Source organism: Triturus cristatus, chromosome 12 (genome assembly GCF_964204655.1).
Source record: "Triturus cristatus chromosome 12, aTriCri1.1, whole genome shotgun sequence".
NCBI classification, from domain to species: Eukaryota; Metazoa; Chordata; class Amphibia; order Caudata; family Salamandridae; genus Triturus; species Triturus cristatus.
Window position 1 is genome coordinate 789,525,404 of NC_140595.1, and position 23,583 is coordinate 789,548,986.

At 49.5% G+C, this 23,583-nt stretch overlaps 1 protein-coding gene across 5 annotated transcripts in view; it reads left to right on the forward strand.

Moving 5' to 3' along the window:
- BCL6B (BCL6B transcription repressor) overlaps positions 1-23,583 on the forward strand; it is a 91,305-nt gene that overhangs the window by 23,188 nt on the left and 44,534 nt on the right. For 2 of the 5 annotated variants that reach the window (XM_085637754.1, XM_085637756.1), the window contains one exon: positions 22,294-22,395. The gene's annotated coding sequence lies outside the window, so the exon portion shown is untranslated. Of the gene's footprint in view, positions 1-13,366; positions 13,468-22,293; positions 22,396-23,583 lie in introns of those variants that run through there. The other 3 variants (XM_085637753.1, XM_085637752.1, XM_085637755.1) reach the window with 3 other exon arrangements.

A 23,583-nucleotide genomic window follows, 5' to 3' on the forward strand; every position in this document is an offset into this window, starting at 1 on the left:
TACCAAAACCAACTTTCTCTCTACCTCGAGAGAAAAACAAAAGCGGATGAGTCACTGCCTGCTTCCTGCGTGACGTGACGGGGCCACGAGGGGCCACACGTGAAGAAACCACGCCGAGCACCCTGGGGCTGGGCTTTCACTGGAGTCCACACTGGCCTAGGAGAGGTGCTCTCCAACCCTCCCCTGGCGCCAAGCAGCTCATTGCCATAGGGTTTCTAGCAGGACAAAGAACTTGCCCGGTGCCCAGGATCAAACACTGCCCTCACCCAGAGCCCCACTCCCCAATGCTGCCAACATAATATTTGGAAATAACACATTTTTTCCATTAACCATCAGAAAAGTACGTATTTTATCGACCTTGGAAGCATGAAAGTCTGACAGGAGCCGAACCTGGAACTATGATTTCGATTTCTGTAGTGGATACATTAGTCCGACCAGACCTGGCAAACATTACCCCGTCCCCTACAAGGTCATCAGAGCCGCCTTCAGTCTGTCCTGGTTTTATAATATAGTGATCAAAAAGAGCTAGCTACTTTGATAATGCCCATATTGTATGTGTCTTATTGGGATAACCTATTGGTTTTTAGGAAGGCCCTCACCCACCAACCTAGTTGGTGGCGTGCTTCCTCATGGGGCCCCACCCGAGGCTCCGAGTGTGCCTCAGGTGTGCTACGACGCCTGATTACAGCGGAGCAGGTTGTGTTAGGTGAGTGTGCAGTGAAGGTGTTTGGAGTGGGGTTAAAATGCTGTCCTAGCGGTCCCAATCGGTTAATTTATTTAGTGGGCCCTAGTCAGGGTTCAAAACAAGGCTTTTGGACGTGGTAGGGGAGACTTATGGTCTCTCACGTCCAGTGTGGTCAACTAGTTTCTCGCAGGCCTTTGGTTAAAAACTGGCTTTCTTCAGGACCTATGTGTGAGGGGGTGAGACAAGGGACTCGCGTGTTGTAAGCGCCCTATGCGAAGCACTCGCTAAGGTGCTATAATTGTAAGAGGAGGTCTTCCTCTCTGTTTGTACTTCCTAACTTCGGGGGACAAACTGCATGAGTCTCTGGCCGGGATCCAAGACACTCATGCACTTTGGCGTGATCTCAGGATCCGCTGTATCACCTGATGTGTCCGGCCAGGAACTCCGACCAATAGGTTTTCCCAATAAGACACATACAATATGAGCATTATCAAAGTAGCTAGCTCTTTTTGATTACTGTACAACCCCTGGGGAAGTGAACTAGCTACTCTAGTTCCTCGCTCTTTATTGTGATTTAACCCCTTCGCCGCGGCACGAATTCCGCCGCGGCGCTGGGGGGGTGCGGGGTGAGCGCGGCGCCGCCATGCTCATGACGGAACCACGCCGTCATGAGTCACCGGCGAGCTGTGCTCATGACGGCGTGGTTCCGTCATGACTCCGCCCACTTGCATTGATCGCCCGCACAGGCGGGGAATCAGTGCCGCGTGGGCGGAGCGGCCGCCAACGGCCGCAGCATGACGGAACCACTCCGTCATGAGCACACGGCGCCCGTAGCTCATGACGGAGTGGTTCCGTCATGAGCAGGGAACGGGTTAAAGTACTAATTTTATAATAAACAGCAATTTGAATTTTGAGACACTTCTATGACCTGTTATGGGCCTACAGGAAATGTTGGTTTAAAATTAAACAAGCAAAGCCAATAGGTCCTGCTTATGCAAGAGTGATTGGGTTTGCCAATATGTTTAGCCATGTTGTACATTAGTGTGGTTTCTGTTTAGCATGGCTAAAAGTTACTGCATTGGCGTAGAGTGCAGCAGAGTGAAGTAGACAAGTGAGTAGCCTGAAAATTAAAATATCCCCCACTTCGAATCAAAGCTCTAATGACACGAAGCAAACAAGTCATCACGACCCTCCCCAGAAGAGCTCTCTTGTCTTTTCCATCCAAGCATCTATCCATCATCCTTTCATCCTTCCATCCACCTGCTGATATCCACCATTTCATCCTTACATTCTGTCATCCATCATTCAATCTTTCACCATTCCGTCCATCTACCCATCTATATCCAACCCTATCCATCCATCTCCAAACCTATTCATCCATTCATCTATCTATCTATCCATTCATCCTTTCACTGTTCCATCCATACTTTCAAGCATTCATCAATTTATCCGTTCACTCACCCATCCACCCTTTCACTCCATCCTCCTTTTCCCTCAGCCATCCATCCTTTCACTCATCCATCTACCCTTCCATCCACTCACCCACCTATCCATTTACCATTTCACTCATCCATCCTTTCACTCACTCACTCATCCATCCACATTTTCACTCATCAGTCCATCCATTTAACCACCCTTTTGCTCATCCTTTTGTAGGCTGGGGTGCGTCGGGTTGTTTTAAGTGGGGCTGGTCCAGGGTTGTTTTAAGTGGGGCTGGGGGATGGGTCAAGGTTAGCTGGGGGGACTGGAGCTAGTTTTCAGGGCTGGGAGGTGGGGCTAGTTATCAGGGCTGGGGGGTCAGGGTAGGTTTCCGGGCTGCGGGTTTCAGGGCTATTCTTCAGGGCTGGGGGGTTGGAGGTAGTTCTCAGGGCTGGGGGATTGGGGCTAGCTTTCAGGGCTGAGGGTGGGGCTAGTTTTCAGGGCTGGGGGGTGGGGCACGTTTTCAGGGCTGGGGGTCAGGGGTAGTTTTCAGGGCTGGGGTGTCAGAGTAGTTTTTAGGGCTGGGGGAGTGTTGGGGTAGTTTTTTTTTATTAGGGGTTAGAGTATTAGGCCTCAAGGGGGAGGGGAATGGTAAGTCAGGGTCGTTTTTAAGGCTTAGGAAATGGCGGGCAGTTCCTGGGGCTGGGTCAGGGCTGGCCAGGACTAGGTTAAGGGACAGGGTTTTAGGCATTAAGGCAGGGTAAGGGCACAGCGTGGGGGTTGGGAGGGAGTAGGGGTATTTGCACCTCAGGGTGGGAGGGAGGGGGTGGGTTGCACCTCAGGGTGGGAGGGAGGGGGTGGGTTGTACCTCAGGGCAGTGGGGAGTGGGGTGGCGATCCTAGCCACATGTACCCCTTTACCATGCATACCTTTACCATGAAAATTCGTGGTAAAGCAATGCGTGGTTAAGACGCGACCATTATTCAGACAGCGTTGTATAGGCATGCGGGTTAGGGATTTTGTTCCGTCGTAAAACCATTTAAACTTTTATCCATCAATCTGCTCTCCCTTTCATTTATACATGCGTACTTTCACTCATCAATCCTTTCTCTCATCATCCATCCTTTCACTCATCCATCCAAACTTTCGCTCATCCATCCAGCCAGCCTTTCACCCATCCATCTGTTTAATCCCTCCATCAATCCATCCGTTCATCCTCCCTTTTCACTCATCCCACCCATCCATCCTTTCACACATCCATCCATCTTTTCTCTTATCATCTGTCTATCCACCCTTTCACTCATCCACCCTTTCATTCATCCATCCATCCTCCCTTTCACTCATTCCATCCACCCATCCTTTCACTTAGTCATCCCTCTTTTCACTCACACCCATCTAACATCCATCCTTCCTCTCATCATCCATCCATCCTTTCACTCACCCATCCATTCTTTCATGCATCTATCCAACATTTAATCCATCCGCCCTTTCACTCATCCATTCATTCTTTGACTCAGCCATTCTTTCTCTCATTCATCCATCCATCCTTTCACTCACCCATCCACCCTTTCACTCACACATCTATTCATCCATCTATCCATCCTTTCACTCATTCACTGTTGTCTGCCAAGACAGAAGAGGCCCATCAGGAACTTCACCCCTGCTATAACTGCTAAAGTTTGGGGTTCACGATGCCCCAAGATCCATCCTTTCACTCGTCCGTCTATTCATCCTTTCACTCTGTCCATTCATCAACCTTTTCACTCTATCCATCCATCCATCCACTCTTTCACTCATTCAGTCACTCATCCATCCATCCTTTCTCTCATCATCCATCCACTCTTTCACTCATTCATCCATCCTTTCATCTGTCCATCCACCCTCCCGTTCATTCATCCATCCATTATTTCACTTATCCATCCACCCATCCTTTAATCCATCCATCCACTTCCCTTTCACTCATCTATCCATTCTTTCGCTCATCTATCCTCACATACACCCTTTCACTCATTCATCCATATACCTGCCCAGGATATGGCCCTTTACAACAAATGCTTTCACCACACATTACATTACAACCGCGTTCTTTCTACGCAATCCATCACATCGCAAGTCATTTGAACAACTTGCTGAAGGGGGTGCGCTGGAATTAGGAATAGTATTAATGACTATACCTACTCCAGTTTACGAAACAGCAGGGAAGGTGTTGGATTTTAAATCCAAAACATTCCTTGGTGTTGCACGCCCCCTACAGCAAGTCGTTGATACGACTTGTGATGTAATGGATCGCGTAGAAACAAACCTGTTTTTGTAACGACTGCGTTGTAATGGAAGCGCGTTGTGTTGACAGCGTTGTAAACGCTGTTTACTCCCTGCGCACCCTTTCACTCACCCATCCATCCACCCTTTCACTCACACACCTATCCCTCCATCCTTTCACTCACTCACTCACCCACCCTTTCACATTATTTATGAGCCGTTATCTGTGGAGTTGCAGACAGAAGAGGCCCATCAGTAACTCCAGCCCCGCAGTAGCTTCTAAATTGGGAGGTTCACGAAGCCCCTGGGCATAGAGTAGAGTGATGCAGAGTAGAGAGCAGTGATATGGAATGCAGTGGTGCAGAGTAGAGTGGTGTAGAATTAAGTGGCAGAGGGTGCAGTATTACAGAGTAGTTTGGCGTTGAGTGAAGTGGCGTAGAGTGGAGTGGTGCAGAGTAGAGTGGAGTGGTGCAGGGTAGCGTGCCGTTACGTAGAATGGAGTGATGCAGAGTAGAGTGCATTGGCATAGAGCGGCTTAGGGTGAAGTGGCATAGAGTGCTGTGGTTTAGAGTGCAGAAGCACAGAGTGCAGTGGCATAGAGTATAGTGGCATAGACCAGTGGCATAGAGTGCAATGTTGCAGAGTAAACTGTTGAGTGCAGTGGTGTAGAGTAGAGTGGAGCAGAGTAGAGTGACGTAGAGAACAGTGACATAGAGTACAGTAGTGCAGAGTAGAGTGCACAGGTGTACAGTGCAGTGGAATAGAATGCAGTGGTGTAGAGTGTTGCATAGAAACATATAGCGGTGTACAGTGCAGAGGTGCAGAGTAGGTTGGCGTGGAATGAATTGGAATAGAGTGCAGTGGTTAGAGTAGAGTGCAATTGCATAGAGTAGAGTGGTAGAGAGTAAAGTGGCGCAGAGTGAAGTGTTGCAGTGTAGAGGTGCAGAGTGCAGTGTCACTGAGTGCAGTGGCATAGAATGCAGTGGCAAAGAGTACTTTGTTTCAGAGCTGAGTGGAGTGGTGCATGGTAGAGTGGAGTGGTGCAGGGTAGAGTGCAGTGGCATAGAGTAAAATGGCATAAAGTGCAGTGGTGTAGAGCAGATTAGAGTAGCATAGAGTTGATTGGCATAGCGTGCATTGGCGTAGAGTGGAGTGGTACAGAGTAGTGTGCATTGGCGTAAAGTGCAGTGGCATAGATTGCAGTGTTGCAGAGTAGAGTAGCATAGAGTGGACTGACGTAGAGTGGAGAGGTGTAGAGTGCAGTGGTGAAGGGTGCAGTGGTCCACAGCAGAGTGGAGGGGGGTAGAGTGCATTGGCATAGAGCAGAGTGGCGCAGAATAGAGAGACAGAGTGAAGTGGAATAGAGTGGAGTGGTGCAGAGTAGAGTGCAGTGACGCAGTGTGAGGTGAGTGGAGTGGATATAGTGTGGATTGGTTCAGAGTAGAGTGGAGTGGGGTAAAGTGGAGTATGTATTGTGTGGTAACACACTGCCATTAGACAACACATCTTCAGTTGAAATGACAATTTCATTTGCATAGACATACAGTTTTACTGTTAAAAGTATAGCGCGCACAAGCGATAATTTGTTTTTCAGATGTCATCACCTAGTGTATTGATTTGTTTTGATCATATTAAAATATTTGTTTCCAAAACATTTCAGAATTTGTCAAAAATATGCTTCATTTGTGCTTTCCTAATTCTGATAAATTCTGAAATATAAAGACATTTACAGGCATTTAAATTTTGGTTTGTGTTAGAAAAAAATAATAACATCGTACAGCCTTCCTCCAGCATACCCCAAGTAGCCAGCATGATTGTCACATAAATCCTCCCACTTTGAAGTCAGATAAAGAAAAGTAAACACCAAGCTCCCCTTGGAAGACAGAGGGCCTGATTTAGTTCTTGGTGGACGAGTTATTCCGTCACAACGGTGACGAATATCTCGTCCGTCGAAATATAAATCCTATAGGACATAATGGGATTTATATTTCGGCGGATGGGATATCTGTCACTGTGGTGACGGAGTAACCCGCCCACCAAGAACTAAATCAGAGCCTGACATTTGACATCTGTGTTTGAATGCACAGCAAATGTAATGTAACGAGCACAAGATTTAAAGGCCAGTTTACAGACAGCAGTGCTGGTGGAAGGATACTGGGCCCGATTCACAAAGGGCCTCCGCACTCGTGGCAGAGGCCCCACAGTCGTGATTAGGGGGCCTGCACACGTGGGGAAACCTCTGCATTGCAGTTTCTCATTGCTGAGGTTCCACCACCAGTACGGGCTCCCCACCGCGACTGCAGGGGAGAAGGCAAATCTCCGCACACTCCGCGGGCGGAGCGGAGGTCCCCGCCCGGGGTTAATGGTGGCACTGTTTGCCTCACTTGCAGATGAGCACAAGAACAGTGGTTTATTTATTGACTATACATTATAAAATACTGACTCTGCTGTCCAAGGAATACTTATGTCTTTGGGGGCCTGGAATAGTGTGAATTGCAGGAGTGTGATGGTTAGTAGTCATGTTGGTAGTGTCATTGGCCCCGCTGGCAGGGGCAATGGGTGATGCAAGCTGCAGTGGCCTGCTGGCAAGGGCCATGGCACTAATTTTGTTTTGCAAATTAAGCACTGCTGTGACCCATGGACAGGCAATGTGAGGAGTGTGTGCACATGGATGGTATGAGAACAAGGAAACACCATGCGCGGAGCTTAGGACACATGTATATAAAATGTGAGGAGCCTTATGCACAGGTACAGAAGCATGGCCAGCAGCGTGAGGAGCCTGTGGCACATGGAAAGACCATGTGAGGAGCTTGGGGGACACGGGCTGTGTGGGAAGCCTGAAGGATGTGGAAGGTGGGAAGATCCTGGGCATATGAACAGTGTGTAGAGTGTAGGAGCGTATGAAAACTATGCGGAAGCTAGAACATATGGACAGTGTGAGAATCTTGAGTCACATGAAGGGACCAGGAGCGAAGCCTTGGGTGCGTGGGCAGTTTGAGAAACCTGAGACACATGGACAGTGGGAGGACCTTGGAGAATCTGAAGCATGTGAGGATCTTGGGCCATAGGTGTGACAGTGGAGGAGCTTGAAACACATGGACAGTGTGAGGAGCATGAAACACATCGATATGTGAGGAGCATGGGGCACATGGACAGGCAATGTGATGAGACTGGGGCACATGAAGAGACCATGCGATGAGACTGGGGCACGTGGACAGACCATGCGATGAGACTGGGGTACGTTAACAGACAGTGTGATGAGCCTGGGGCATGTCAGCAGACAATGTGAGGAGCCTGGGGCACGTTGACAGACAATGTGATGAGCCTGGAGCATGTGGACAGGCAGTGTGATGAGCCTGGGGCACGTGGACAGACCGTGTGATGAGCCTGGGGTACATGAACAGACAGTGTGATGAGCCTGGGGCACTTGAAAGGACCGTGTGAAGAGCCTGAGGCACGTAGACAGACAACATGATGAGCCTGGAGAACGTGGACAGACAACGTGATGAGCCTGAGGCACATGGACAGCTGTGATGAGCCCGGGGCACGTGGATAGGCAGTGTGATGAGCCTGGGGCCCATGGAAAGACAGTGTGATGAGCCTGGGGCAGGAGGACAGGCAGTGTGACAAACCTGGGGCACATGAACAGACAACGTGATGAACCTGGGGCACGAGAACAGACAACGTGATGAGCCTGGGTCAAGAGAACAGACAATGTTATGAGTCTTGGGCACGCGGACAGTGTGATGAGCCTGGGGCACATGGACAGGCAATGTGATGAGACTGGGGCACATGAACAGACCATGCAATGAGACTGGGGCACGTGGACAGACAAAGTGATGAGACTGGGGCACGAGGACAGACAATGTGATGATCCAGGGGCACATGGAAAGGCAATGTGATGAGACTGGGGCACATGAACAGACCATGCGATGAGACTGGGGCACGTGGACAGACAAAGTGATGAGACTGGGGTGCATGAAGAGACAATGTGAGGAGCCTGGGGCACGTTGACAGACAGTGTGATGAGCCTGAGGCACCTGGACGGGCAGTGTGATGAGCCTGTGGTACGCGGACAGACCGTGTGATGAGCCTGGGGCACTTGGAAGGACCGTGTGAAGAGCCTGAGGCATGTGGATGGACAATATGATGAGCCTGGAGCACGTGGACAGACAATGTGATGAGCCTGAGGCACATGGACAGCTGTGATGAGCCCGGGGCACGTGGATAGGCAGTGTGATGAGCCTGGGGCCCGTGGAAAGACAACGTGATGAACCTGGGGCACGAGAACAGACTAAGTGATAAGCCTGGGGCACGAGAACAGACAATGTTATGAGCCTCTGGCACGCGGACAGACAATGTGATGATCCAGGGGCACATGGACTGGCAATGTGATGAGACTGGGGCACATGAACAGACCATGCGATGAGACTGGGGTACGTGAACAGACAGTGTGATGAGCCTGGGGCACGTCAGCAGACAATGTGAGGAGCCTGGGGCACGTTGACAGACAATGTGATGAGCCCGGAGCATGTGGACAGGCAGTGTGATGAGCCTGGGGCCCGTGGAAAGACAACGTGATGAACCTGGGGCACGAGAACAGACTAAGTGATAAGCCTGGGGCACGAGAACAGACAATGTGATGAGCCTGTGGTACGTGGACAGACCGTGTGATGAGCCTGGGGCACTTGAAAGGACCGTGTGAAGAGCCTGAGGCACGTGGATAGACAATATGATGAGCATGGAGCACGTGGACAGACAGCGTGATGAGCCTGAGGCACATGGACAGCTGTGATGAGCCCGGGGCATGTGGATAGGCAGTGTGATGAGCCTGGGACCCGTGGAAAGACAGTGTGATGAACCTGGGACACGAGGAAAGGCAGAGTGACAAGCCTGGGGCACATGTACAGACAACGTGATGAACCTGGGGCACGAGAACAGACAACGTGATGAGCTTGGGGCACGAGAACAGACAATGTTATGAGCCTCTGGCACACGGACAGACAATGTGATGATCCAGGGGCACATGGACAGGCAATGTGATGAGACTGGGGCACATGAACAGACCATGCGATGAGACTGGGTCACGTGGACAGACAAAGTGATGAGACTGGGGCATGTGGACAGACAATGCGATAAGACTGGGGCACATGGACAGGCAATGTGATGAGACTGGGGCACATGAACAGGTAATGGGAGAAGCCTGGGGCAAGTGGACAGGCAATTTGATGAGCATTAGACATGTAGACAGACAGTGTGATGAGCTTGGGGCACGTGGACAGACAATGGGAGGAGCCTGGGGCACGTGGACAGGCAGTGTGATGAGACTGGGGCACATGAACAGACCATGCGATGAGACTGGGGTACGTGAACAGGCAGAGTGATGAGCCTGAGGCACGTGGACAGACCTTGTGATAAGCCTGAGGCACGTTGACAGACAATGTGATGAGCCTGGAGCATGTGGACAGGCAGTGTGATGAGCCTGGGGCACGTGGACAGACCGTGTGATGAGCCTGGGATACATGAACAGACAGTGTGATGAGCCTGAGGAACGTGGACAGGCAGTGTGATGAGCCTCTGGTACGTGGACAGACCATGTGATGAGCCTGGGGCACTTGAATGGACCGTGTGAAGAGCCTGAGGCACGTAGACAGACAACATGATGAGCCTGGAGCACGTGGACAGACAACGTGATGAGCCTGAGGCACATGGACAGCTGTGATGAGCCCGGGGCACGTGGATAGGCAGTGTGATGAGCCTGGGACCCGTGGAAAGACAGTGTGATGAGCCTGGGGCAGGAGGACAGGCAGTGTGACAAGCCTGGGGCACATGAACAGACAACGTGATGAACCTGGGGCACGAGAACAGACAACGTGAGGAACCTGGGGCACGAGAACAGACAACGTGATGAGCCTGGGTCACGAGAACAGACAATGTTATGAGTCTTGGGCACGCGGACAGTGTGATGAGCCTGGGGCACATGGACAGGCAATGTGATGAGACTGGGGCACATGAACAGACCATGCAATGAGACTGGGGCACGTGGACAGACAAAGTGATGAGACTGGGGCACGAGGACAGACAATGTGATGATCCAGGGGCACATGGACAGGCAATGTGATGAGCCTGGGGCACGTGGACAGACAACGCGATGAGCCTGAGGCACACGGACAGGCAGAGTGATGAGCCTGAGGCACGTGGACAGACCTTGTGATAAGCCAGAGGCACATGGACAGACAATGTGATGAGCCTGGAGCATGTGGACAGCCGTGATAAACCCGGGGCACCTGGATAGGCAGTGTAATGAGCCTGGGGCCCGTGGAAAGACAGTGTGCTGAGTTTAGGGTAGAAGTTCAGACATTGTGAGCAGTTTAGGACAAAAGTACACACAATGTGAGTAGCCGGGACATATGAACAACATGATAACTCTGGGGCATATGAATAATGTGAGGAGCTTACTGCATATGCGTACCTGAGACGGTGTAAGATGCTTATGGCATATAGCAATGTGAGGATCTTTGGCCGCACAGACAATGTGAGGGGCTTGGGTCATGTGGACAGTGTGAGGCGCCTGAGGCACATGGACAGTAGGAGAAGCATCAGCACATGGACAGTGTGCGTAGTCTAGGGCCTTATAACGAATGTGAGGAGAGATGCGCATATGGAGAGTGTCAGGAGTCTTGGGGCATATGGACAATGTAAGGAACTTGGACCACAGAGACAAGTTGGGAGCTAAAGTCACGTGAACAGTGTGACAGCGTGAGGAGCGTGAGGCACAGGAACTGCGTGAGAAGCCTCGGGCATATGGCCAGCGTGTGAGGAATCTAGGGGCATATGGCCAGCGTGAGGAGTGTGGGGCATATGGACAGCGTGAGAAGCGTGGGCGTGAGGAGCGTGAGGCGTATGGACAGCGTGAGGAGCGTGGGGCGTATGGACAGCGTGAGAAGCGTGGGCGTGAGGAGCGTGGGGCGTATGGACAGCGTGAGGAGCGTGGGGCGTATGGACAGCGTGAGAAGCGTGGGCGTGAGGAGCGTGGGGCGTATGGACAGCGTGAGGAGCGTGGGGCGTATGGACAGCGTGAGTGTGAGGAGCGTGAGGCGTATGGACATGTGAGGAGCTTGGGGCATATGGACAGCGTGAGGAGCGTGGGGCGTATGGACAGCGTGAGGAGCGTGGGGCGTATGGACAATGAATGAATGAATAGGTATTTCTTAAGCGCATGGCTACCCGAGGGCCTCCCAGCGCTATGTAAGGCTGCCCGGGGGGGGGTTGCGCAGCGGTCCCCCCCTAAGAGGGCAGCCGCCTTGGTGCCACAGGAAGGCACAGGGGTGGGAGGTCTAGTCCCTGGGTACACCAGGGGAGACCCCAGCAGATGGCTGCTTCCGGCGGGGGTGGGGAGGAGACAGGGGTATTTATACTGTCTCCGCCCCCTCCTCGCCCTCTTGTCCTCTTGTTCGCCTTGCCCGCCCCTCCGCTACCCAGCGCCCGGAGGTACAAAGGGGGGGTTAGGTCTTCTAACAATGTTGCTTTGTGTTGCAGGAGGAGTTACAGGGCGATCCAGGGTCTGCACATACCAAGGGGTACATCATGCAGCAGCACCGCGGGGTGCTAAGCCAGGATACCCAGGGATGTTTTAGCGGTGTCCCCTGGAAGAACGACAGCGCCCCGTTAGCCGACAGGCGGTTGTGGGTCTGAGCACCTGGGGGCTGCCATGTATGCTCCGCCTACCCCTCACGGGGCAGGGGGCATGTGAAGCAAGTGGACTGGGGGTCCACGGATGGGAGGGGTGGCCCCTCCCATTAGTTGGTATACACCATTTGGCGTTGCCATGGTGACTCTAGGCTTATCAGACGGGCAGGCGGCATAGGGGCTGGCCTGCCCTGGGATCGCCCGTAAGATAACCCACCATGTTTGCATATTGGTTATGCTAATAAACCTGCAGCAATATTTCTCCACTTACAATACAGTGTTGTGTGGTTTATTTATGTACTTATGTGTTTTGTGACAACTGTTGCCGATATTGGCACTAAGAGCAGTACATTCAAGGACCACGAGCGGCATTACGGAAACAATAGGGTCTATAAGGCACAATGTAAGGAACTTGTGCCTTATAGACAAACAATGTGAGGAGCTTGAGACATATTGCAGTTGTAAGTTGTATTTATATAGCGCTTACTACCCTTGACAAGGCGCTGAAGCACTTTGAGGCGAGTGGCACGCTACCCTGGAACCCAAGATTAGTGTTAAACAGTTCGTATATTAGTAATATGTGCTTCCTTCTTCCCTTGTGTATTAGTTGTGGTTTAGGTTTTGCTCTCGAGTCCTCCTGCGTTTGGTAGTGTTTTGGGTAGAGACTAGAGAGAATAATGCAGGTGAATTAGAAATGGAAGTTGTGAGTGTTTATTAAGAGGGATGGACCCGAGCACCTGTTGGGTGAATTGGATAAAAAGGAGGTGGGAGTTTGAAATGCAGTGTGAGGAGCTAAGGCATATGGGCAGCCTAGGGCTAGCGAGCCACATGGACACGCTGACCCCTCCTCCCCTCACACAGCTCCTACCAAAAGCCTTGTATGGGATAAGATGGTCAAAGCCAGCCTCGGAAGCCGGCCCACCCTGGAGGCTAAAATGCTGGACAAGTCAGTACCGTGGAATTATATTTTAACAGGAAAATAATTCAATTTAAGGTCGGAGGCGTTAGGGGCAGCTGAGCAGGCAGCCGGCAGTGCGCGTCAGGCCTCAGGGGAGACGCCATCTTGGATGCCTGGCCCCCGGGGCCTTGTTTTCTTATGTAATTCCTGTGGATGTTCCTGAAACTGCCCGGCCCTTTTCCTGAGAATCCTAAAAAACACCCCCACGCCGCCATGTTCCTGAATTACCTAAAAATACAGGCTCGCGGCTGTCCAGCCGGGCCAGGATTGGGCCCGAGCCGGAGGAAGGATGTGACGGCCTCGCCCGGCCGCTTCCCGTGTGATGTGATATATAGCGCCCGCGGCCCCGTCCGGCCAGGAGACGGGTCTTCGAGGCTGGGACTCGGGGCCGAGGCCGACCCCCGGAACGCTCCCGCAGGCGGGACTGCGGCGGAGGAGGAGAGCCCTGCCGGTCAGGGTAAGCTGCCTCCACACGCATATAACGTCTAAACGCTGCCAAGATTGCACCTGCATCGAGGGGATGCCGACGTTTACACCCAAAATGAGGGGCTTTTAGGCGCTTAGGAACATTCAGGGTACGCCGTACGGCTTGGTGTCAGAATGAGAGACGTGGGTGGGGTGTCTCCATGCTGTCCACTAAGGTGCTCGGGTAGGGCCAGGAGGCTGATTGGAGAGCATAGATTCCATGACCATTCCGTTCTTGACCTCTCAGCTTTGACCATCAGCAGGTGCACCAGCTTTTCTCACAATAGTGTTCCGGGTCACCTGGGCTGTGTCCCTGTATGTAGCCGTACCGATTCGCAGTGTCCCTCAGTCATTTTCCACAACTTTACAGTGCATGTTCACACCATGACCTCTTTAGTAACCAATTGTATAGCGCCTTCTACTATTAGGTTATGGCACTGAAGCGCTTTTTCGTCCGTCTAACATTTTCATACGCTTTTGGGAGTTCCTTTACTTGGCTGTATATGACAGTCGGATTGTGTATGCTTTGCAAAATGTCTAGGTTGGTCATTTTTGTGTCGTTAGTGTGAAAGTGCTACGAGTTTACCCTGCTCCATGTGACGTGCACTGGGGCTGCGAGGGCTTTGCTGATTGTAGCTGGGCCGGGCTGTGGGGTGTTTGTAGCCCGGGGTGCGCCGCTCCCGTCCCACACAGCAGGCTTGTACAGGTTTGTGGCAGTGATGCGGTGTTGCGTGAGGTGGGTGTGGCCGGAGGGCTGCTTGCATCCCTCGGCTGGCACTTGTGCCCACTGCCTGCGAGTATAGGGTGCCAGCGAGGGCTCTCGACTTCCATGCTAGGCCGAGGAGGTGTTCAGGGTTCTGTCCTGCCGTGTGCTCTTGTAACGCGCTGTGTGTTTTCGTCGGCATGGCTGTCATCAGCACAGTCCTACTTTCCAAGCATGTGGCCTGTCTGTGCTTTGTCGGACGTGTGTGCAGTGTTGTGCCTGATGCGTGCCCTTGAGGTTATGCATGTGGTGTGCAGTAGGCAATGCGCACATACTACTGTGCTGGGCATGTGTGTGATTAGCATGACCATTTACGCAGTGCTCGCCACAAACTACATTTTCTGTTGCCGATTTTGTAATAAGTGTTATTATCACCCACTCAATGGCATTCATTTTAAAGCTGTGAGAAGGATGAAAGGCTGCGCTGGGCCCGCATTGAGCTGCATGTCACACACAGTGCCCCGCAGCAGATGCTCGACCCACTGCGCTGCATCGCTGTAAACACTGTGCAGAAGAGAGAAGCTCTTCTCGTGTCAACTTTTATGTAGTATCCCAAAATCAATCGTCGAAAACATAAACACACATCTTTTTATAGGCACACCGGGCCTCGAACTGATAGGCGCGTTCCAAGTGGCCCCAATGTTTACAGCTAAAAAGAGGGGAATCACAGAGGGAGTTACAAACCGTTCAAGATCAGAGAGTTGGGTGAAGGGCGGAATCCAAGATTAATGTCTCGAGTTCTCGTCTCATAGAGCGCGCCTCCCCCTCAGCATTTTATCCAGCCTAAATCACCACATTTCATCAAAGCGCTAGTAGTTAAAATGTTCGCCTCAGACATAATATGGTGTTGACTCAAAATGACTCACCTCCGACGAGTATTCAGGGCAGCGGAGGCCGCTTGGAAACAACTTTTCGAAAGAAGTGGTAATCAGTAAAACATGAATAAACGTGGCATGCCAAGATTATTTGTGGTCGGAAAAACATATCCAAAGGATATTATTGTTGTCAGCGTTCTTTATTGCATTAGTAACAATATGTAACGTATATCACATAGCGCCAATGGCCTGGTCCATGGGTAAGAAAGCGCTTTAGAACTATAATAACAACGCATTTAATCTAAATAATATCAATAGGAAAACTATATTTGCAAAGCGCACCTTCAGAGCTAAATAATACTCATTTTATCAACTCGGAAGGTGGAAAGGCTGAGTGGGCCCGGCCACTCATCAAACCCGTGAGCAGGCTGCAGTGTGCGCATCGGACCTTTAAATGGGTTGTGAACGAGAAAACATTTAAACATTTGCGTTTCTGATGGAAACCAAGTGTCACTGCACACCACGTGTACATACTGAAACTGAACTGTGTAGGTACTCACTTTTAAAGGGGCCGCCAACCAGAAGCTGTGATGAATGAGAAAGAAGCGAATGCATGTTTAGCATTAATTGCAACTAATACCAAAGCTGGAATTTCGTCATAATGCAAATTAATGTAAATACAATATTGAGTGAGAAAAAAATAAAAATCCTGCAAATGTTCGGAACTTATTTTTAGGACTTGCAAAATAAATTTGCATAATTACTGGAATTGCATATTTAGACATGGGAATTTAAAAGGGGGTCTAGACAGTTAACGCACTGTTGGGGTCTTGTTCACAGATGTCACAGAGGGACACTGTGGGCACAACCACCGTGGGGCTTAGGGGTCATGAACCTTTCAGTACTTATGTTCTACTCCACATTTTAACCTCTGTGTTCAGCAAGCAGGGGCAAGCAAAGGCCAGCACCTTAAAGAATTTTCAGTTCTATGCCGAGACAAAGACAGGAGGGGTGCAAGTACCTTCTGTGTTCCGCTACCTACACACACTGGGACAAGGCGATTGTTTGGGCCTTTTGTAGTAACCTGGCCCCACCACAAGGTGGCGTTCTCAGACTGCTGTCACACTTAATGTACAGCCGAGATGACACCCTCCTTCGCCAAATAAACATTTGTTTTGTTGAAAAGAGGCTTTCCCCTTTCTTTCCCAGAATCCGAAATGGAGATGCCAGTAGTGCGGTTTTCTCGCTCCCCAAGATGTTTTTCACATACAATGTTGCAGCATGCTGCCCATCTAGTCAAGTGCTTCAGTGCGCTACAAAGTGTTAGTAAGCACTATATAAGTGTTACAATGCTAGACAAAGTTTGCACAACATTTGTTTGGGGAAAAGAGTTTAGAAGGATGCAAAACATATACCCTTGTAACGCAAAAACCCACACCCACCCTTCACTTTGATGACCCTCACAACCCCTTGGGAGTAGATTTACTAAGTGATCTTCAAGTTTTGGGGATTAACTTGGTTAATTTCGGTGCCACTCATAGGAAGGGCCACTTGTTGGATCCGATATTTTCGAACTCGGCTTGCCTTAAAGCTGTTCCAGCGCTGGCCCTGCCTTGGACTGACCATTTTTTGGTGTCTGCCCAGTGGCAGCTTGATATCCCAGTTACATCTGTTCCCAGGGTATACAAGGTGGAAAGAGCCTGGTCAAGACTTTCAGTTGATACCTGGGCAGCTTATTTGGAGACGTCCCGGCCCCCCCTCGGGTCCAATCCATTAGTCGCCGATGAGAGGCTAAACATCTGGCTGACCAACTCGCTTGATGTTCTCCTCCCCAAGAAGAAACAACTTTCTATGGGTAAAAGAGTGGGTTCGGCGCCCTGGTATACATCAGAGTTGAGAACTTTGAGAAGGGGTTGCAAGAGATTGGAACGGTCTTGGAGAAAAGACTGGAGTGAAGTAACCCGGAGAGAATATCGGGCGGCTCTTAGCACGTACAAATCTGCTATTCGGGTAGCTAAATCTGTATTCTTTGAGGAGAGAATAGGCTCGGCGGCCAACTCCTCAAAAGAGTCGTTCAGGGTCATTAAAGAACTCCTAAAAGCTCCCGAACCTCAAGTCGTCCACGCTGACCCTCTTGGGAAATGTTCCGAACTTGCCTCCTTCTTTAAAACCAAAGTTGATAACATTCTATTATCACTCCCTCGGTTGAGCGTGGAGAATTCCTCTGATAGTAATTTCGAGTCTCTGTCCAGGGTGCGGACAGCGGAGCTGGCCTCTTTCGGCCTTGTCAGTGTGGATGAAGTTCTCACAGTCTTGACGTCCATGAAAAGTGGCTCGCCTAAAGATCCGGCACCAATGAAATATCTTAAGCAGGTAGCCTCTACCATCGGCGGTCCAGTGACGGATCTTATAAATTTATCTTTTGCCCATGGAGTGGTGCCCCCGAGTTGGAAGGGAGCTGTTGTCAAGGCTCTCTTGAAGAAGCCTAACTTGGATCCTGCAGACCTTGCTAGCTTTAGGCCTATCTCGCTGCTCCCTGGCATTAGCAAGGTAGCGGAGAAACTGGTGAATCGGCGCCTCTCGGGCTACCTGGAGTCCAATTCCCTTCTGGGTGATTCTCAAACCGGTTTTCGCCCCGGTCAGGGGACCGATACTGCCCTGCTGGCAGTCGTGGAGAATGCCAGGAGCATTTTGGATACAGGGGGATCAGTGGCAGTGATCCTCCTCGACCTCAGTGCGGCATTTGACACTGTGGACCATCAAGTGCTTCTCCAACGACTGTCGGGGGTGGGGGTCTCCGGGCTGGCCCTGAAGTGGTTCTCTTCCTTTTTGGCCGGCCGTACGTTTGAGGTGTGGGAAGGCCATATGAAATCTTCATCGGTTCCTCTCCAGTGTGGTGTGCCACAGGGCTCTTCGTTGAGCCCTACTTTATTTAACATTTATATGGCCCCCCTGGAGAATGAGATACTGCCCCTGGGTGTCAAGATTATCAGCTATGCTGATGATACTCAGCTGGTGGTAGGCCTTCCCCAGTCGTCTTACCATCCCGATCAGTTGCATACGTGTCTGGATAAGATCTACATGTGGATGTGCAGCTCAGCCCTCAAGCTTAACGGCTCTAAAACGGAATTGATGATATTGGGGAACTCCCCTCCTACCCTGTCTTCGGGTAGCTGGCCTAGTTGCCTGGGAGCGGCTCCCACCCCCAGACAGGAGATCAAGAGTTTGGGGGTGTGGTTGGAGCAGGACCTTACCTTTAAGACTCACGCTAAAAAGACCGCAGGCGTGTGTTTTGGCCTGCTCCGCTCAGCCAGGAAGATTCTACCTCTCCTCCCAGTGGTCTCTAGGAGGTTACTTGTTCAGGGGCTTATCATCTCCCGGCTGGACTTTAGTAATGTGCTGTTTCTGGGGGCCCCAGAGTCCACCTTAAACAAATTACAGCAGGTGCAGAATGCGGCCGCGAGGCTCCTGATGGATCTCCCCAGGCGTCAATCTGCTCGACCTGCGCTGAAGGCGTTGCACTGGCTTCCCGTTAGGGAGAGGGTGAAATTTAAGGCACTCTGCATGGCCCATAAAATCTTGCAGGGGAAAGGCCCTCCCATCCTACGGGATATGGTGCAACCTTATAAAGCCTCTCGTTCCCTTCGTTCGGACCATCAACATCTGCTGCAGGTCACGAGAGTAAGGAAGGCAAGATCTGGGGGCAGAAGATTCTCCTTCAATGTGGCCACTTTGTGGAACTCCCTTCCACTTTATCTACGCTTGGAATCAAGTTTCCTGCGTTTCCGCAAGTTGTTAAAAACTCACCTGTTTCCTGCCTAACTTCTGGTGCCTCATGTTATGACGTCTCTTTCTGGATGAGCGCGGGGATGCCCAAGGGTAACCAGGCGCGTTATAAAACTCATTAATAATAATAATAATAATAATAATAATAATAATAATAACCCTAAAAATACTTTGTCACCCAAAAGCCCATACCCAGCCTAAAATACTCATGCCACCCAACACTCATACCCACACTAAACCTTAAAAATACAATTGCCACCCAAAAAAACCCTACCCACCCCAAAGCTAAACCTTAAAAATACCCATATCACCCAAAATCCCTACCCACTCCACCCCAAACACTAAAAATACCCTTGCCACCCAAAAACCCCATACCCACCATAAACCCTAAACATACTCATGCCACAAAGAAACTCATACCCACACTAAACCTTAAAAATACCCTTGCCACCCAAAACTCCCTACCCACCCCAATCTAAACCCCAAAAATACCATTGTCAACCAAAAGCCCCTACCCACCCCAACCTAAATACTAAAAATACCCTTGCCACCCAAAAGCCCACAGCCACACCAACCCCTAAAAATACCCTTGCCACCCAAACACCCGCACTCACCCTAAAAATACCCCTGCCACCCAAAAACCCACACCCACTCTAAATCCCCCAAATTACTTGCCACTCAAAAACCCATACCCACCCAAAACCCTAAACATAGCATTGCCACCCAAAAACCCATACCCACCACAAACCCTAAAAATATCATGCCACCCAAAAACCCATACCCACACTAAACCCTAAAACTACCCTTGCAACCCAAATACCCATCCCCCCATAAACTCTAAAGATACCCTTGCCACCTAAAAACCCACACCTACCCTAAACCCTGAAAATACCATTGCCATCAAAAAACCCACCCCCCACCCTAAGCTCTAAAAATACCTTTTCCACCAAAAACCCACACCCACCCTAAATCCTAAAATTGACTTTGCCACCCAAAAACCCATACGCAGCCTAAACCTTAAAAATACCCATGCCACCCAAAAACCCATACCCCCAAACCCTAAAAATACCCTTGCCATGGAAAACCCCAAACCCACCCTAAATCCTAAAAATACCCTTGCCACCCAAAACCCCTCGCCCACCCTAAACCCTAAAAATACTCATGCCACCCAAAAACTCATACCCACACTAAACCTTAAAAATACCCTTGCCGCCCCAAAACCCCTAACCACACCAACCTAAACCCCCAAAATACCATTGTCAACCAAAAACCCCTACCCACCCCACCATAAACACTAAAAAATACCATTGCCACCCAAAAGCCTACAGCCACCCAACCCCTAAAAATACCCTTGGCAACCAAAACCCCATACCCACACTAAACCTTAAAATACGCATGTCACCCAAAAATCCATACCCACCTTGAACCCTAAAAATGCCCTTACCATCTGAAAACCAGTTATATGCTGAGACAAAGACAGGAGTGGTGCAAGGACCTTCTGTGTTCCTACCTACACACTCTGGGACAAGGCAATTGTTTGGGCCTTTTGTAGTAATCTGGCCCCACCACAAGGTGGCGTCCTCAGACTGCTGTCACACTTGGTCTACAGCCAAGATGACACCCTCCTTCGCCAAATAAACATTTGTTTTGTTGCAAAGAGGCTCTCCGCTTTCCTTCCCAGAATCCAAAATGGAGATGCCAGTAGTGCAGTTTTCTCGCTCCCCAAGATGTTTTTCACATACAATGTTGCAGCATGCTGCCCATCTAGTCAAGTGCTTCAGTGCGCTACAAAGTGTTAGTAAGCACTATATAAGTGTGACAATGCAAAACAAAGTTTGCACAACATTTCCTTTGGAAAAAACCCACACCCACCCTAAATCCTAAAAACACCATTGCCATCCAAAAACCCATACCCACTCTAAACCCTAAAAATGTCCTTGCCACCCAAAAACCAACACCCAACCTAAACCCTAAGAATACCATTGTCACCCAAAAACTCATCTCCACTGTAAATCCTAAAAATACCCTTGCCACTTAAAAACCCACACCCATCCTAAACCCTGAAAATACCCTTGCCATTCATAAACCCACACCCACCCTAAACCCTAAAAATATCCTTGCCACCCAAAGAACAACATCCATCCTAAACCCCAAGTATAACCTTGCCACCCAAAAACCCACACCTACCTAAACCCTAAAATACATTTGCCACTCAAAAACCCATACCCACTCTAAGCCCTAACAATACCCTTGCCACTCAAAACCCATATCCACCGTAAACCCTAAAAATGCCCTTGCCACCTAAAAACCCACACTCACCCTAAACCCTGAAAATACTGTTGCCCTCCAAAAACCCACACCCACCCTAAAAATTCCTTTGTCACCCAAAAACCCACACCCATCATAAAAATACCATTGTCACCCAAAACTCACAGCCACCCTAAACCCTAAAATACCCTTACCACCCAAAACCCCATACCACTATAAACCCTAAAAATACTCATACCACTCAAAATATCATACGTATCCTAAACCTTAAAAACACTCATGCCACACAAAAGCCCACACCCACCATGAACCCTAAATATATCCTTGCCACCCAAAAATCCCTACTCACTCACTCTAAACCCTGAAACTACCCTTGCCACCCAAAAACCCACACCCACCCTAAACCCTAAATATACCCTTGTCATCCAAAAACCCAGACCCATCTAAACCCTAAAAATACCCTTGCCACCCAAAAAACCCTACTCACTCCACCATAAACGCTAAAAATACCCTTGCCACCCAAAAACCCACTCCCACCCTAAACCCTAAATATACCCTAGTCATCCAAAAACCCAGACCCATCCTAAACCCTAAAAATACCCTTGCCACCCAAAAACCGACACCCCTCTAAATCCTAAAAATACCCTTGCCACTCAAAAACGCATCTAACCAAGATAACTATGGCAATGTGTTCTTTTTGGTAATAAAAAAATATTTGTGTTTTTAGGCAATTTTTTTTAGATTGACATGGGTCGAGCTGATTCCCCAGCAATAACGTTTTGCAAAATCCTCTGGAAAACAAAACAAGCTTTGACAAAGCCAACAGCTGATGACCAAAGCCAGACATACTGGCTTTGCCAATGCTTGTTTTTATTATCTGGGTCCCAATCAAGCCATTGGCCATCCACCCATATTCTTTAACCAGAAACAAACCCCTTTACTTGTTCCAGGCAGTGCCAATGTCCATTTTCATCCTGGACTCCCTGTTTGACTTATGCTGCTTTCTGACCAATTCTATTCCTTGCACAATCAGCAACCTTGTATGTGACCTTCTGCAGACTTGTGTCTCTGTGCAGATAATTCCACCAGGTTCTTACTGGTGCATGATGCTAGTGTCCATGTGCAAACTCTTTTATACTAGACTTCTGACCCTAACATGTGTCCTCTCCCTCTCCACCATGCACAGGTACGTTTGGATTGGAGCACCTTGCATTGCCCCCAACTCATCCTGGTACACCCTGGGCCTGTCTGGAGCAGTCTCAGCTGGACTGGACTGTCCACCAAAGAGGTGAGTGTTCAATTGTGTCTGGCTCGGCTGCGAGAGTAGAGAGACAGGCCTGTGCATACCTGGTTGGGCCTGCCGGAGCCAGCACCCCAACTCTCCTGTCATCAGAGATGTGCGTGCAACAAATTCACGCTGTCACTATAGTTGTATTTTTTGGAGGGGGCGGGGAGTGGCGGGGGGACCACAGGCTAGAACAATAGGCCATCACACCTGTCGAAGGACAGGTGAGGTAGTAGGTGAAAGGTGGGAGCCAGGTGAGAGGCTTCTATGACATATTAACAATAAAAATATTAAAATGCAAAATAGCACCAAAATATATCGCGGACACAAATATTAACTTTACAAACATACTAAGTAAAGTACATAAGTTTCATCTAGAAAAATACAGTGGACCTAAATATCAATAGGCTATTACATAACAAAGTATATAGAATTTAAAATATGTCACAATATATTAACTTAAAAAAATATATTAACTTTAAAAGCTATTATATTAAAACATATATACATATACTGTAGAAAATATATAAATACATTTTATAACTTCAAAAAATGAAATATATAACTTTACAATAAATACATTTATTAAAAAATAATATCCTTAACATGTTAAATAGTTATTACATAAATGTATGTAATAAAATGAAACATACTAATACTAATACCCAGATCAAGTTCAATGCCTGCATGACTAAAATCGCTAGCTGGATACAGACTAAGCTTGGGCGGAGTTCGCGGCGTTCCTCTATGCGGAACTCCACGAACGCAAGCGAGGACAAAAACTCCGGAACGCGGAGTGCGGAAAACTCCGCAAACTCCGTGAGCGGAGCAGAGTTCACCGCCCAGACTTAATATAGACCAACTGTCTGTTGCTGAACACCAACAAGACCAACATTATGATCTTTGGGAAGAGCACTTCACTGTGGGACTCCACCTGGTTGCCATGGAGCTAGGACCGACACCAGCCTTGCCGAGAACCTCAGGATTGTCATTGACAGCAAACTCAACGTGATCTCCCAAGTCAATGTCATCACTAACTAATGCTTCCATACCCTGAAGATGCTGAGAAGATTCTCAAATGGCTCTAAACCAGCACCCGGAAACCTGTCACGCATGCCCTTTTCACTAGCCAGCTGGATTACAGAAATCCCGTCTATGCTGGGATCAACAAAATTATCAGAAGGTTGCATA